Source organism: Eptatretus burgeri, chromosome 13 (assembly GCF_056783735.1).
Source record: "Eptatretus burgeri isolate ZD-2024b chromosome 13, Ebu_testis_v1, whole genome shotgun sequence".
Classification (NCBI taxonomy): domain Eukaryota; kingdom Metazoa; phylum Chordata; class Myxini; order Myxiniformes; family Myxinidae; genus Eptatretus; species Eptatretus burgeri.
The window spans coordinates 74,269,797-74,283,926 of NC_140973.1; the positions used below are offsets into that span (position 1 = coordinate 74,269,797).

General features: G+C 45.5%; 1 protein-coding gene across 9 annotated transcripts in view; it reads left to right on the plus strand.

The window, feature by feature from the left end:
- Positions 1 to 285, plus strand: part of LOC147014788 (ubiquitin carboxyl-terminal hydrolase 36-like) — a 51,146-nt gene extending 50,861 nt beyond the window's left edge. For all 9 annotated transcript variants that reach the window (XM_085853056.1, XM_085853059.1, XM_085853057.1 and 6 more), the window contains one exon: positions 68 to 285. The gene's annotated coding sequence lies outside the window, so the exon portion shown is untranslated. The remainder of the gene's footprint in view (positions 1 to 67) is intronic.
- Positions 286 to 14,130: the final 13,845 nt, after the last annotated feature.

Consider the following 14,130-nt stretch of genomic DNA (forward strand, 5'->3'; position numbering starts at 1 on the left):
TTGCCTTGCCTTGCCATTATACCTTACTCATTTGCTTTGTCTGTTTGCCTTGTCACCTTACCCAAAGGACAACTCACATGCCATGCCTGAGAGATTACTGACAATGGCATGTTGGAGACCATTTGTGCCATCACTTTGCTGCCAGCGAGGGACCATTTGTGGCAATGCCGACCTGCTGTTGGAGATCACCGCTAAAGACCCATCATTATTGAACAGTTTCGGGTTTTAAAAGTGTTGAACCACCTGGTCATATGTGCATTGATAAAAATGGAATTTAAAGCACAAGTTGCACGCCTTGAATGAGTGTGTTGGCGTAGTAGTTGCACAACACATCTATATATTATTTCTGTTAACGTCTGCATGTAATTTGACGTTTCTCCTCCAAAACTGCCAGACGGATTGTCGCCACTTTCTACATGCGGGTGCTCTCTGGTCAAATGAACAGCATGGGCTATGTGAGATCACGCCAGACGGACACGTTTGGGAATTTTGGGCGATCTTTTAATTTTTACGTTCGTTTGCATGGCGATGTGTGACGTCACCGCTGAGAGGCGTAATTCCGTCATGACATCATCGGTCATTCGCTGACGTCATTACGTCTGTCGTTGACAGACTGTCACCACAGAGAGGCATAATGCCACTCCTAGAAAACAGCGTCTGCAATGTAAAACCCTCTTCTGCACATGCTGACTACCTCAGAAGGTGAATTTGACACAAAAAATGCAACAAGAAACATTGTATTTAAAGTAAAGATTTATTTAAAAAAAATTATTATTTCTGTTAACGTCTGCGTAATTTGACATTTCTCAACCACCATCATTACCTGTGTTGTGTCTTGCGTGTGTGATCTTCAAATTAAAGCGTCCAAGCGGTGTTCGATCGTCGGATGTGCGCCAAAAAGTGCTGTTCATTGAAATTTGCATTCTGATTCTCGGTCACCCTCCACTGCTCCTGTTCAGTCTAGGGTGAGGCCAATATCATGTTAAACTTGCCCCATCAAACGCCAACCTTCCAGTCACACTGCAGAGGATGCAATTTCCAGTCAGACTCGCATACTCTCTCACACACACACACACACACACACACACACACACACACACACACACACACACACACACACACACACACACACACACACACACACACACACACACACGTATTTAAAGGCCATTTTCCCCGCTAAAGCGGGGGTTAGCCTTGCGGGCCCCATGACAATCTTCTCCACTTTACCCTGTTTTCTGCATCTCCCCTTCTTAATCCCCTTGCCCACATTTCCTCTTCCACCACATTTAGCCAAGTTTTTCTCGGTCTTCCCCGTCCTCTACTTCCGACTACACTCATTTCCAACACTCCTCTCACCCAGTCACTTTCATCCTTCCTCAACACATGACCCAACCATCTCAACCTGTTTCTCTTCACAACCTCCATCACAGACTCTATTCCCATCATCTTCCGCAAGTCATCATTTGTCTTCCTCTCTCTCAACGATACTCCACACATCCACCGAACCATTCGCATTTCCACCCTTTTCCAGCCTTTGTTGCTGCTCCATGTTCAGTACCCATGTCTCACTCCCATAAATCATCGTACTCCTCACACATATAGCATACACCTTTCCCTTCAGCTTCAACGACACTCCCCTCTTCGTCAGCACGCCACTCAGTTCCCGAAACTTCTTCCATGCACATCTCACTCTTGCAACCGTCGAAGAGTCCGATCCACCTTCTCCATTCAGCATGTCTCCGAGAAAGCAAAATGTTTTCACCCCTTCCAGCTTCACAACATCTCCAAGATCCAACTCAACAACAATTCCTTCATCTGCTGCTCCCTCGATGCACACCTTACACTTGAATGTAGCTGCCACACTGGTTAATGACCCTCTCACCCCACTACATTTTCGATGAACCCATTCAGCACACATTGTACACTGAATGGAGTTCACTCCGACACCCTTCCTGCACACAGCACACGGCCACTTCCCAGTCCTTTCCACCTCACCACATGCTTTACCACTTGCCATCACCTTCGTCTTTCCGATATTCACCTTCAAATCTTTTGCCTCCATACATTCCTTCCACTTGTTCATCTTCTCCTTCAGTCCATCCATACTCTCTGCAATCAACACCAGATCATCTGCATACAGCAGCTCCCACGGTAAACCCTCCTTTACCCTCCGAGCCAGCACCTCCATCACAACTACAAATAGAAGTGGACTTAGTACCGACCCCTGGTGCACTCCTACCCTCACCTCAAACTCACCACTATTCCCATCCTTCGTCCTTACAGCTGTGCAGACTCGCATACTCGATGACCATAAACAAATCCCAGGGCCAAATATTTTACAAACTCGGAATATTCCTCCCAGCCCCTGTGTTCTCCCATGGCCAACTATATGTTGCATTTTCACGTGCAAGAGGTTACTCCTATATATATATCAAAGTGGACAAGAATTCCTCACAATGACTATTCAGCAACAAGACACTCACCTAAAATGTCCTCTCCAGGGAGGTCCTTCAGAAAACTAAGGACAGGTAACCATAGTGCATCACATCTCTAATGATACCCTCTCCAGCTTCCCCAGCTTCCCATAACATCAACTATTATGCCTCATCCACCTTTTGCCACTCATTCAACTTCGTGCAGAGCACGGGGATATGCTAGTTATGTTTAATTGTTCTTCTTTTTGGGGACATGAATGTAAAAAAAAATTCAAGTACAAAATGTCACACCCAGGGATCCAATAAGTTGTTTGTGCTCAGTGGGTACACTGGAGTGACCAGCAGCCTCAGGATAAGGCTGATACAGGGAAGGGGGTAATGTCACGGATTTCAGAGACCCCCAGTGTGGCGCATTCCAAATAACATAAAATGCTAGTTTAGTTATTTCATCATATTTTTGTGCTGCTAAACTTGGGAATCCAGCATTCAGTATGGGAGTGGAACATGTGTTGTGTTCGTAGCAGCATCAACCCCATTGTAGTTCTTTATCTATCTGTCGATCTCTCTCAAACACAACCAACATGCTTTACATGGCTCCACACCACAAACCAACGACCTCACACGTGGAAGGCTAAGCAGACATGGTAGCCCATGCAGTGTGAGTCGGACTGAGCCACGGCAACAAAGTGGATATACAAGTACCCTGTACCTCATCACTTTCACTGTCTGTCTATCCTCTTGCTCATCTTTTTCCCAGAATGAGAGTGACACCTTTGTTATTTGCACTAAGTTCTCTGACTAAGGGGCTTATGTGCATAGATGAGGCTTTTCCATTTGTGACACTGATTGACCTCCTAAGTATGTGCCTTTGTGGAAAAAAAATCTCTTCCAAACTGTCTGTCAGCTTCCATTGGTCAGACATGGTGTGCTGCAGATGGGGAGTTCTCCCAAGCTGTTCCATTTTGAGTCATAGTTTGTCAACACGTACACCTGCGGTAAAACTCAGCTGTATCCAGGAATCAGTTGCGCGTTGGGAAGCATCGTTCCCTCTCTGTAATGTTTAATTTTCCATAAAGGTAAAAGTGGGATTGGGATGTTGAACCCGACTTCAATTAAATGTCTAGCGGCGTCTGTGGTTGTTGAAGAACCTGTCACACCGCGGAGTTATCTGCGGGGCGGTGGCTTCCAGATCGCTATCGGGGAAGTCGATTGTGAGAACTCCCCTTATAATACCAATATCAATATGTTCCTTGTGAAGAAGAACATCAAACAGGCTGAAATTAAATGGGATATACTGTTTGGTCAATGTGGTGATGAATGTCTCCAAAAAGTTGTGTTTCAAAAATAGCCGTTAATTGGTGACAATCTTGAGCATTCTCCTTTGCAACCAACTGTTGTCACTCAAGCAAACTTTCAAAGTGTTGAATATCTATAAAATCATAGAAACCAAAGTGTATTGTTGTATCATTTGTGGAATTAAATATTTTAACAACCAAAGTTGTCCAGGTCTTTTTGGAACACCCTGTAAAATCAAAGACAAAATGATGTCGCTGCAACTCCACGTTGTGAAGGACAACGTGATACTGAGGATAAGGGAGGTTGGAGGGATGAATGAGCTCAGAGAGTACCCACCAATCAATCAGCCACACACCTTCTCAAAAATGGCAAGTAAATCACTTGAAATTTCACCAATGAGGGTATGCAAGGTTTGAAATCATCGCCGAGATAACAACAGTGCAATGTCTGACAGGTAGATTACATGAGTGGAGGGAGTTCAGGAAAGAATACCTCACTGGGTATTATATCAGAAGAGAAGTTGAACATCCACAGATCAACACACAGCGGGTTGAAGTTTATCCGTCGTGGTCAGAGAACAGGTGAGTCACTGAACATTCCCAAGTTTGCAATCAGAAGACCCTGATGAGTCCTTCACTGGTTTTAAATGGTTTACAAAGCTTGAAAATGTGTGTGTGACAGCTCAGGAGAACGTGTCATTTCCTTCTCCTACTCATCTTCTGAAAACTGTTCTTTTATTTTTCTCCTCAGGTTGTTGTTGGTGATGAAGGTGATGATGATGTTGTTATTACTAATTTAACAGCCAATAAAGCCAGTGATGCCTGCTGTCCTCTTTTGTCAGTTACCTTTCCCTGCCTTGTTCACCTTTCCCTGCCTTGTTTACCTTTCCCTGCCTTGTTCACCTTTCCCTGCCTTGTTTACCTTTCCCTGCCTTGTTTACTTTTCCCTGCCTTGTTTACCTTTCCCTGCCTTGTTTACCTTTCTCTGCCTTGTTTACCTTTCCCTGCCTTGTTTACCTTTCCCTGCCTTGTTCACCTTTCCCTGCCTTGTTCACCTTTCCCTGCCTTGTTTACCTTGCCTGTTTGCCCACCTGCCCAGTTTCCATCCATTTGCTGTGTTCTTGTCTCCAGCCCATTGAGGTTGGGTGTTTGTCCGTCCCGTTTTTCCCAGACATGTCCTCCTTTTCAGTCCTTCAATCTCCGACTGGACGGTTTTTAAATATCTATCAATTTCCATGATTTTTGCTGTTATTTTGTTTTTGTATTTTTAAATGGAGAAATTTTAAGATTTGGGAAACCTTTTCACCTTATTTGAAAGGTTAAACCATTTTTCTACATTTTATTACGTTGATAAAATACGGTGACGTCATGTTTGGACCAATACAGTTTGGTATGTACAAGTGTGTACTACTCCGTCATGGTGTAATGGATATGTTCAAACATCGACACTCACCCGTCCACTTCGTGTCCAATGTTGAAGTGATCAAGAGTTCAGTGATGAACTCAATCCGTGACTCAGTATTGAGGTAAGAGCGAGAGAAGAACCTTCAGAGTTTAGGCTTTATTCCATTTGATTGGAGCCGCTTCTGTGGGCACACCGGGGAATACAGGTTCAGCTAGGAGTACATAAGCAGTAACGTATACATGTGCAATTAATCAACGCAGAATAAATCCGCGTAAGCACGGAGTTCGATATAATCTCCATTCTCACCAGTCAATGAGCACCTTCAGTCAATGAGCATCAAGTGAACAGCCGATGTAAATGGCAATGCCCCGGGGACAATCACCCCGTGCCGCGGAGACCTCCCCTTATACGCGAGACGCACAACATGTGATCCCGCGTCATGTCCCTCAATTCACCTCAATTCACCACATTCTCCCCACCTTTAAAATGCAACTCGGGGCCCATCTTACGCACCATGATTGCTTTAGCACTATAGGAGTATACATTTCAAGCAACGCGGACTAATAGGTCTACAGAAGCATACATGCCAAGCAGTGATTATTTTGAGTTGTAGGAGCATGGAAATGAGCATCGATATATGATATAATGAGCATATAGGAGCATGAGCAGCGAGAATGCCGATAATCCCCTTTACAGATTGAGTCGTCGAGGGGGCCTTATTCGTCGACCTCTCCGGGAGTAAATGGCAGTTTCACTTGAGGGAGACTCCCGATCCTCTTGGTGAGCCTCGACTTGTGCCGGTGATGACTCCTCGATCGCTCTCGGGTGGAACGCGGCAGCCCCGTCGCCCGGTGGAGTTCCTGGGGGGGGAACACCTGGGGAGGGGATGTCAGAAGGAGGAGTGCCAGAAGGCGGTGTACCTGCGGGAGGAGTACCTGAGGGAGCCAGATGGCGAACCGACACAGTGGTCTCCCTGCCATCCGGGAGCCTGACATGAGCATACTCTGGATTAGTGTCAATGAGTTCGACCCCCTCCACCAGGGGTTCATACTTGCTTTGTCGTACCGGGCATTTCATGAACACTGTTCCGGGATGGGTCAGCCAGTTGGGCACCGTTTGACCGTCAACATAACGTCGCTGGTGAGTAAACATTAGTTCGTGAGGAGTTGCATTGGTGGACGTGCAGAGCAAAGAGCGTATGGAATTCAGAGCGTCGGGAAGAGTAACCTCCCACCGCTCGGGGCCCAGCCCTCTTGATTTCAACGCCAGAGTTACAGCTTTCCAAATAACCCCGTTATACCGTTCCACCTGCCCGTTACCCTGTGGGTTGTAACCCGTCGTTCGACTAGTTGCTATGCCGTGCTCTAGTAGGAATTGTTTTAGCCCGGCCGACATGAAACACGGCCCTCTGTCTGAATGTATGTACGAAGGTTTCCCAAACATAGCGAAGAGGTCAGACAGACATTTCACGACAGTGCCCGAGGTCATATCCGAGCACGAAATGCGAAAGGGAACCTTGAATATTCATCAACAACGGTGAATATGTATCTGTTGTCTGTCTCGGTCGGCAGGGGCCCTTTGAAGTCGATGTTTAGTCTCTCGAAGGGGGAAGTGGCCTTGATCAGTCTGCCAGATGCCGCGCCATACAATCTGGGTTTTAGTTCAGCACAAACAGGGCATGAAGCATTCATTTGTTTAATATCTTCAACAGAATAGGGAAGATTTTGTCTGCGCACGAAATGTGCCATTCTGGTTACCCCTGGGTGGCAGAGGGACACGTGTAGGTCTTGCAAAGCCTGACTGATTGTTGCCGAACTATAGACCCGAGAGAAGGTATCTTCAGCAGGGTTTTCCTTCCCGGGCCGGTAAACAATGTCGTAACTGCAGCAAGCTAGGTCTATCCGCCATCTCATAATTTTTTCATTCTTAATTTTCCCGTTATTTTTCCCATCAAACATGAATGCCACGGATCGTTGGTCCGTAACGAGCGTGAAGTGGTTTCCCAGTAAATAATGTCTCCATTTCCGCAGCGCTTCGACGATGGTGTACGCTTCCTTCTCTATCGCTGAGTGTCTCTGCTCGCTTCTAGAGAGAGTTCTCGAGAAGAACGCGACCGGCCGCCCAGACTGATAAAGCGTAGCAGCTATCGCGTGATCTGAAGCGTCGGTTTCCACCACAAAGGGCACCGAGCTATCGATCGATAAAACCACGGACTTACTGATATCATCCTTGAGGTTGTGGAAAGCTCTTACAACAGCGGCATCTGGTGGAAAGTTTTTGCAATGCACTAGGGGATGTATTTTCTCGGAGTATTGCGAAATCCATCTCGCATAGTAAGCGAACATGCCGATCACCCGGCGCATTGTCTGCAAGTCCTGAGGTGGTGGAAGCTCACGGAGTGGGCGCAATCGTTCAGGATCAGGCTTAATTGTGCCGTCGGCTATCGTGTAGCCGAGAAGGTCAATTGACCTTGCCGAGAATACGCATTTCTCGTAGTTGAGAGTCAGATTATATTTTCTAGCAATGCTCAAGAATCTGTCCAGATTCCTATCATGTTCCCCCTGATCCCTACCGCACACTGTGACATTGTCCACGTAAACAAAAGTGTCTTTGAGGTTTTCATCTGAGAAGATGTCGTCCATAACCCGTTGGAAGCAAGCTACCCCATTCGTGACACCGAAAGGTATTCTCCTGAATTGGTAGAGGCGCCTCCCTGCCTGGAATGCGGTGTAAGGTTTGTCTTCCTCTCGGATGGGAATTTGATGATAGGCGCTTCGCAAGTCGATGGTGCTGAATACCTTATAATTGGCCACGCGTTCGACCATCTCGTCTATGCGCGGCAGGGGGTAGGCATCGAGTTGGGTAAAGCGATTGACCGTTTGGGAATAATCGACAACCATTCGTTTCTTATGGTTCTGACTGCTGGTTACGAACACCTGTGCGCGCCATGGCGAATCGCTCGGTTCTATAATTCCTTCTTCCAGTAATCGCTTGGTTTCTGAGGTGATGAAATTCATGTCAGCAGTGGTATATCGCCGCGATTTAATCGCTATCGGTTTGCAGACCGGCGACAAGTTAGCGAACAGCTGGGGGGACGTCACCTCCGCGGTGGTCAACGCATTTAAAATTAGACGAGGCTTGCTTCCTCCAAAGGGTATTTCGACGCTCGTGTGCTGCTTGAGGACATTATGACCCAGAATTACGTCTGCGCACAAATCACGAAGCACCAGTACCCTTACATCCCGATGCGTGTACCCTTTTACGTCCAATTCAACATTGCAGTACCCTCGTACGCGGGATTGTAGTGAGGTGGCGGCCATGCATACCGTATTGTCAGTCGGGTGGATTACCCATTTCCTGCCCTTCACTAGCGAGCTGTTGACGAAACTTTCAGAGCTACCGGTATCAATCAGTGCCTCAGCCGTATGCCCGTTAATTCGTACGTTGATGATAGCCTTGGATAGATTCCCCGGGGAGGCTGCAGTTAATTTATTTTGCGAGTAGAGAGCCGCAGAAGTGGGTTTATTTCTCCTTAGAGTAGATTTACATACCCTGGCATAATGCCCTTTCTTGTCGCAATTCATGCATGTGGCATCTCTGGCGGGGCATTTTTGACGAGGGTGCCTTTTGTACCCACAAAAGAAGCATTTACCAACCGGAGCAGTTGCTGAGGAGTTTGACGTGGCCTGGGTATCCGGCTCCTCGGGTGTTTCTCCATCCCCTATGTCTGGCTGTGTCTGTGCCAGTGGGGTTCCTTGGGTTCCCATCGTAGCAGCGTTCATTAGCAGCATCGGTGTCCCAAATGACTCAGGTTGCTGCTGAGCCGTATCCATCGCTCGAGCCTGATCGACTACCTTGTCAAGAGTGGGTTGCGCTTTCTCTAGTAAGCGTTGCCGTATGTGGGCTGATCTGAGTCCTTGGATGAATGCCTCCCGTGTCGCTTCCTTTCGGTGTTCCTCGGCGCTTACGGTCCGGAAGCTGCCGTCTTTTCCCAGCTGATTCAGAGCTTGCAGGAACTGATCGATTGTCTCCCCGGCTGCTTGCTTGCGTGTGTTGAGAAGATGTCGTATGTATACCTCGTTCTTGGGCTTCACGTAGAGCGCTTGCAGCACGTCGATCGCTGCTTCGTAAGTGGCGCACTCCGAGAAGAGCCTGTACACGCTGGGCGAGACATGATTCACGAGAGCGGCAAATTTGTCAGCTCCCTCTTCGATGATGGTCAGATAGTGTGAGAAGGAACAGAACCAATGCGACCATTTCATTTCTGCGTCAGTCGCGTTTGGGTCTGCGTCGAACCTCTCTGGTTTGTAGATCTTGTCCATCGTTGGTTGAGAGAGCCGAGAAAACCAAATGGAATAAATTGAGATGAGAGCGAGAGAAGAACCTTCAGAGTTTAGGCTTTATTCCATTTGATTGGAGCCGCTTCTGCGGGCACACCGGGGAATACAGGTTTAGCTAGGAGTACATAAGCAGTAACGTATACATGTGCAATTAATCAACGCAGAATAAATCCGCGTAAGCACGGAGTTCGATATAATCTCCATTCTCACCAGTCAATGAGCACCTTCAGTCAACGAGCACCAAGTGAACAGCCGATGTAAATGGCAATGCCCCGGGGACAATCATCCCGTGCCGCGGAGACCTCCCCTTATACGCGAGACGCACAACATGTGATCCCGCGTCATGTCCCTCAATTCACCTCAATTCACCACAAGTATGTTCTCCGAGTCCGGACCGGACACACTCCATTGATGTTCTTCAAGAAATCTTTATTTGATATCTATATTATTTCTGTTAACGACTGTGTGTAATTTGACGTTTCTCCTCCAAAACTGCCGGACGGATTGTCGCCACTTTCTACATGCCGGTGCTCTGTGGTCTACTGAACAGCACGGGCTAGGTGAGATCGCGCCACACGGACAGGTTTGGGAATTTTGGACGATTTTCTAATTTTTACATTCGTTTGCATGGCGACGTGTGACGTCACCGCTGAGAGGCGTAATTCCGTCATGACATCATCGGTCATTCGCTAACGTCATTACGTCCGTCGTCGACAGACCGTCACTACCAAGAGGCGTAATTCCGTCATAACATCTTCGGTCATTCGCTGACGTCTTTACGTCCGTCGTCGACAGACCGTCACCACCGAGAGGCGTAATACCGTCATGAGATCATCGGTCATTCGCTGACATCATTACGTCCGTCGTCGACAGACCGTCACTACCAAGAGGCGTGATTCCGTCATGACATCATCGGTCATTCGCTGACGTGTTTACGTCCGTCGTCGACAGACCGTCACCACCGAGAGGCGTAATGCTGCTCCTCGAAAACAGCGTCTGTAAAGTAAAACCCTCTTCTGCACATGCTGACTACCTCAGAAGGTAAATTTCACACAAAAATGTAACAAGAAACATTGTATTTAACGTAAAGATTTATTTAAAAAAATATTATTTCTGTTTACGTCTGCACGTAATTTGACGTTTCTCAACCGCCATCGTTACCTGTGTTGTGTCTTGCGTGTGTGATCTTCAAATTAAAGCGTCCAAGCGATGTTCGATCGTCGGATGTGCGCCAAAAAGTGCCGTTCATTGAAATTTGCATTCTGATTCTCGGTCACCCTCCACTGCTCCTGTCCAATCGAGGGTTAAGCCCATATCATGTTAAACTTGCCCCATCAAACACCAACCTTCCAGTCACACTGCAGAGGATGCAATTTCCAGTCAGACTCGCATACTCGATGACCATAAACAAATCCCACGGCCAAACATTTTACAAACTCGGAATATACCTCCCAGCCCCCGTGTTCTCCCTTGGCCAACTATATGTTGCATTTTCACGTGCAAGAGGTTACTCCTGTATATCTATCAAAGTGGACAAGAATTCCTCACAATGACTATTCAGCAACAAGACACTCACCCAAAATGTCATCTACAGGGAGGTCCTTCAGAAAACTAAGGACAGGTAACCATAGCGCATCACATCCCTCATGACACCCTCTCCAGCTTCCCCAGCTTCCCATAACATCAACTATTTTGCCTCATTCAGCTTTTGCCACCCATTCAACTCCGTGCAGAGCACGGGGATATGCTAGTTATGTTTTATTTTATTCCCCCCCAAGCACGACGGGAAAAACAAAGTGTAAATTCACTGCAGAAGTAAAAATAAAATTCCCGCGTTTTTAAAGTGGTCGAGAAGAATGGGAAACTGAGTACTTGGTATGTCGAGCTGGTACGAACATCTGTGTGGTGTAGAAAGGTGTTATTGTGGTGTGTAAAGGTGTTATTGTGGTGTATAAAGGTGTTATTGTAGTGTATAAAGGTGTTGTTGTGGTGTATAAAGGTGTTGTGGTGTGTAAAGGTGTTATTGTGGTGTATAAAGGTGTTATTGTGGTGTATAAAGATGTTATTGTGTATGAAGATGTTGTGGTGTATAAAGGTGTTATTGTGGTGTATAAAGATGTTATTGGGTATGAAGATGTTATTGTGGTGTATAAAGGTGGTATTGTGGTGTATAAAGATGTTATTGTGTATATTGATGTTGTTGTGGTATTTAAAGGTGTTATTGTGGTGTATAAAGATGTTGCTGTGGTATGTAAAGGTGTTATTGCCGGGTATAAAGGTGTTATTGTGGTGTATAAATGTCTTATTGTGGTGTATAAAGATGTTACTGTGGTGTATAAAGATGTTATTGTGTATGAAGATGTTGTTGTGGTGTATAAAGGTGTTATTGTGGTGTTTCAAGGTGTTATTGTGGTGTATAAATATGTTATTGTGTATAAAGATGTTGTTGTGGTATATAAAGGTGTTATTGTGATGTATAAAGGTGTTATTGTGGTGTATAAAGATGTTATTGTGGTGTATAAAGATGTTATTGTGTATGAAGATGTTGTTGTGGTGTATAAAGGTGTTATTGTGGTGTTTCAAGGTGTTATTGTGGTGTATAAAGATGTTATTGTGTATAAAGATGTTGTTGTGGTGTATAAAGGTGTTATTGTGGTGAATAAAGGTGTTATTGTGGTGTATAAAGGTGTTATCGTGGTGTATAAAGGTGATGTTGTGCTGTATAAAGGTGTTATTGTGGTGTATAAAGGTGATATTGTGGTGTATAAAGGTGTTATTGTGGTGTATAAAGGTGATATTGTGGTTATAAAGGTGTTATTGTGGTGTATAAAGATGTTGTTGTGGTGTATAAAGGTGTTGTTGTGGTGTGTAAAGGTGTTGTTGTGGTGTATAAAGGTGTTATTGTGGTGTTTCAAGGTGTTATTGTGGTGTATAAAGATGTTATTGTGTATAAAGATGTTGTTGTGATGTATAAAGGTGTTATTGTGGTGTATAAAGGTGTTATTGTGGTGAATAAAGGTGTTATTGTGGTGTATAAAGGTGTTATTGTGGTGTATAAAGGTGTTATTGTGGTGTATAAAGATGTTATTGATGAACAATCTCATGTGGACTCGAATAAGCACATCTCCAGGAATAATTCAGTGTTTGGACTGGAAGAACGGCAGTTTGCAGTGAAATTTAATGGAGGTTCTGATAACACCTAAATAGATTGCCAATGGGATTTCTCAACATGTGAAGGGAACTCTTTTCACGAGTATCCTCTTTTTTTCAGAGTATCCCTCTCCAGAGTATCCTCATTAGCTCAGCTGGAATGTAGATCCCGGGACCTTCAGGGATGGCACGTCGTACGTCTATCAGTCCATCCCTCCACAAACACTTGTAACTTCTTCTCTGAGACAACATACACGATTTCGATGAAACTCGACCACAACCTTCATTACCCGTGATGTTCCAAAGCTTGTTCACGGCATTGAAAAAAAACATAAAATCTGGATCTGAGGGGGCCAATGCGGGACCCCCCCCCCATCCCCCAAAAGAGTTATTTGCTTTCTTCTCGGAAACGACACACACAATTTTAATGAAACTTGACCACAACCTTCATCACCTCTGGTGCACCAAAGATTTTTCATGATATTAAAATAAACCAATGTCACCCGCAGGGTGAACCGTATCTTGCCAAAAGGTGACCACGTGTGACTTCTTTAAGGTCACACTGAGGTGAACAGAGCTGCTATCCACCAGGAGCGACTCCTTGAGGAATATCTGCCTACGAGAGATTCCCATTAGAATCGTTCTACAGAGTAACCATGAAAAATATGCGTTTGCCTCATCACGTCACCAAATGACGTCATAATGTCTCAAGCTTGACATATCTAGAACGCACTCATTGAGGTGTTCAATTTGAGGTACTACACGATATGGTTCCTAAAACTTGAAAATTTGACCTTGGGGTCAAATATGTTTGACCTTAGGCGCTAATCATGAAAGTCAAGGCCAATCGCCACCAAAAATTAATCAGCTGAGCGCCAGACCATGAACTATATTCCCATGAAGTTTGAAGATGATCCGATCAAAATTACTCAAAAAATAAGGGTTTCATCGACTCCCCTGATTTGCGACAAAGTGACCTTGACCTTTGACCTTGACCTTCAAAATTTTGTGCGCTGAAAGGGACCTCTATAGGCCTCTGATATGCGAAGTTACAAAAATTTCCAATGATAACTGTGCTCTGCAGAATTTTTTATATGTGATTACAGACAAAAAAAACATACAAGCTGACTAACAGATCTTGCAAAAACTTCGTTTTGGCAAGACAATAAGGAGTCTAAGGGGGTGTACGGGGATTGTCACCCAAAATATGGATCATCCTCCAGTGACCATCAACGAGCACATGGTCAACCACCAGTGTTGGTATACCCAGTCCAGCGATGAACCTGTGGACACTGAAACCATGAACCGGCCACCATAAGTCCATAACTTCTTGCAAAGTCAAGGAACTTAGTGCTATTCAGGTTCAGAGTTCCAGACCAATGGGGACCAACACATGTCTCATAACCATCCCTTTCAGTTCCAGTCGATGCATTGAAATCCCCCAAGACTGGAAGTGTATCTCGTCTGGGGCACTGATCAACCACAGACTCGAGCGTGGCGTA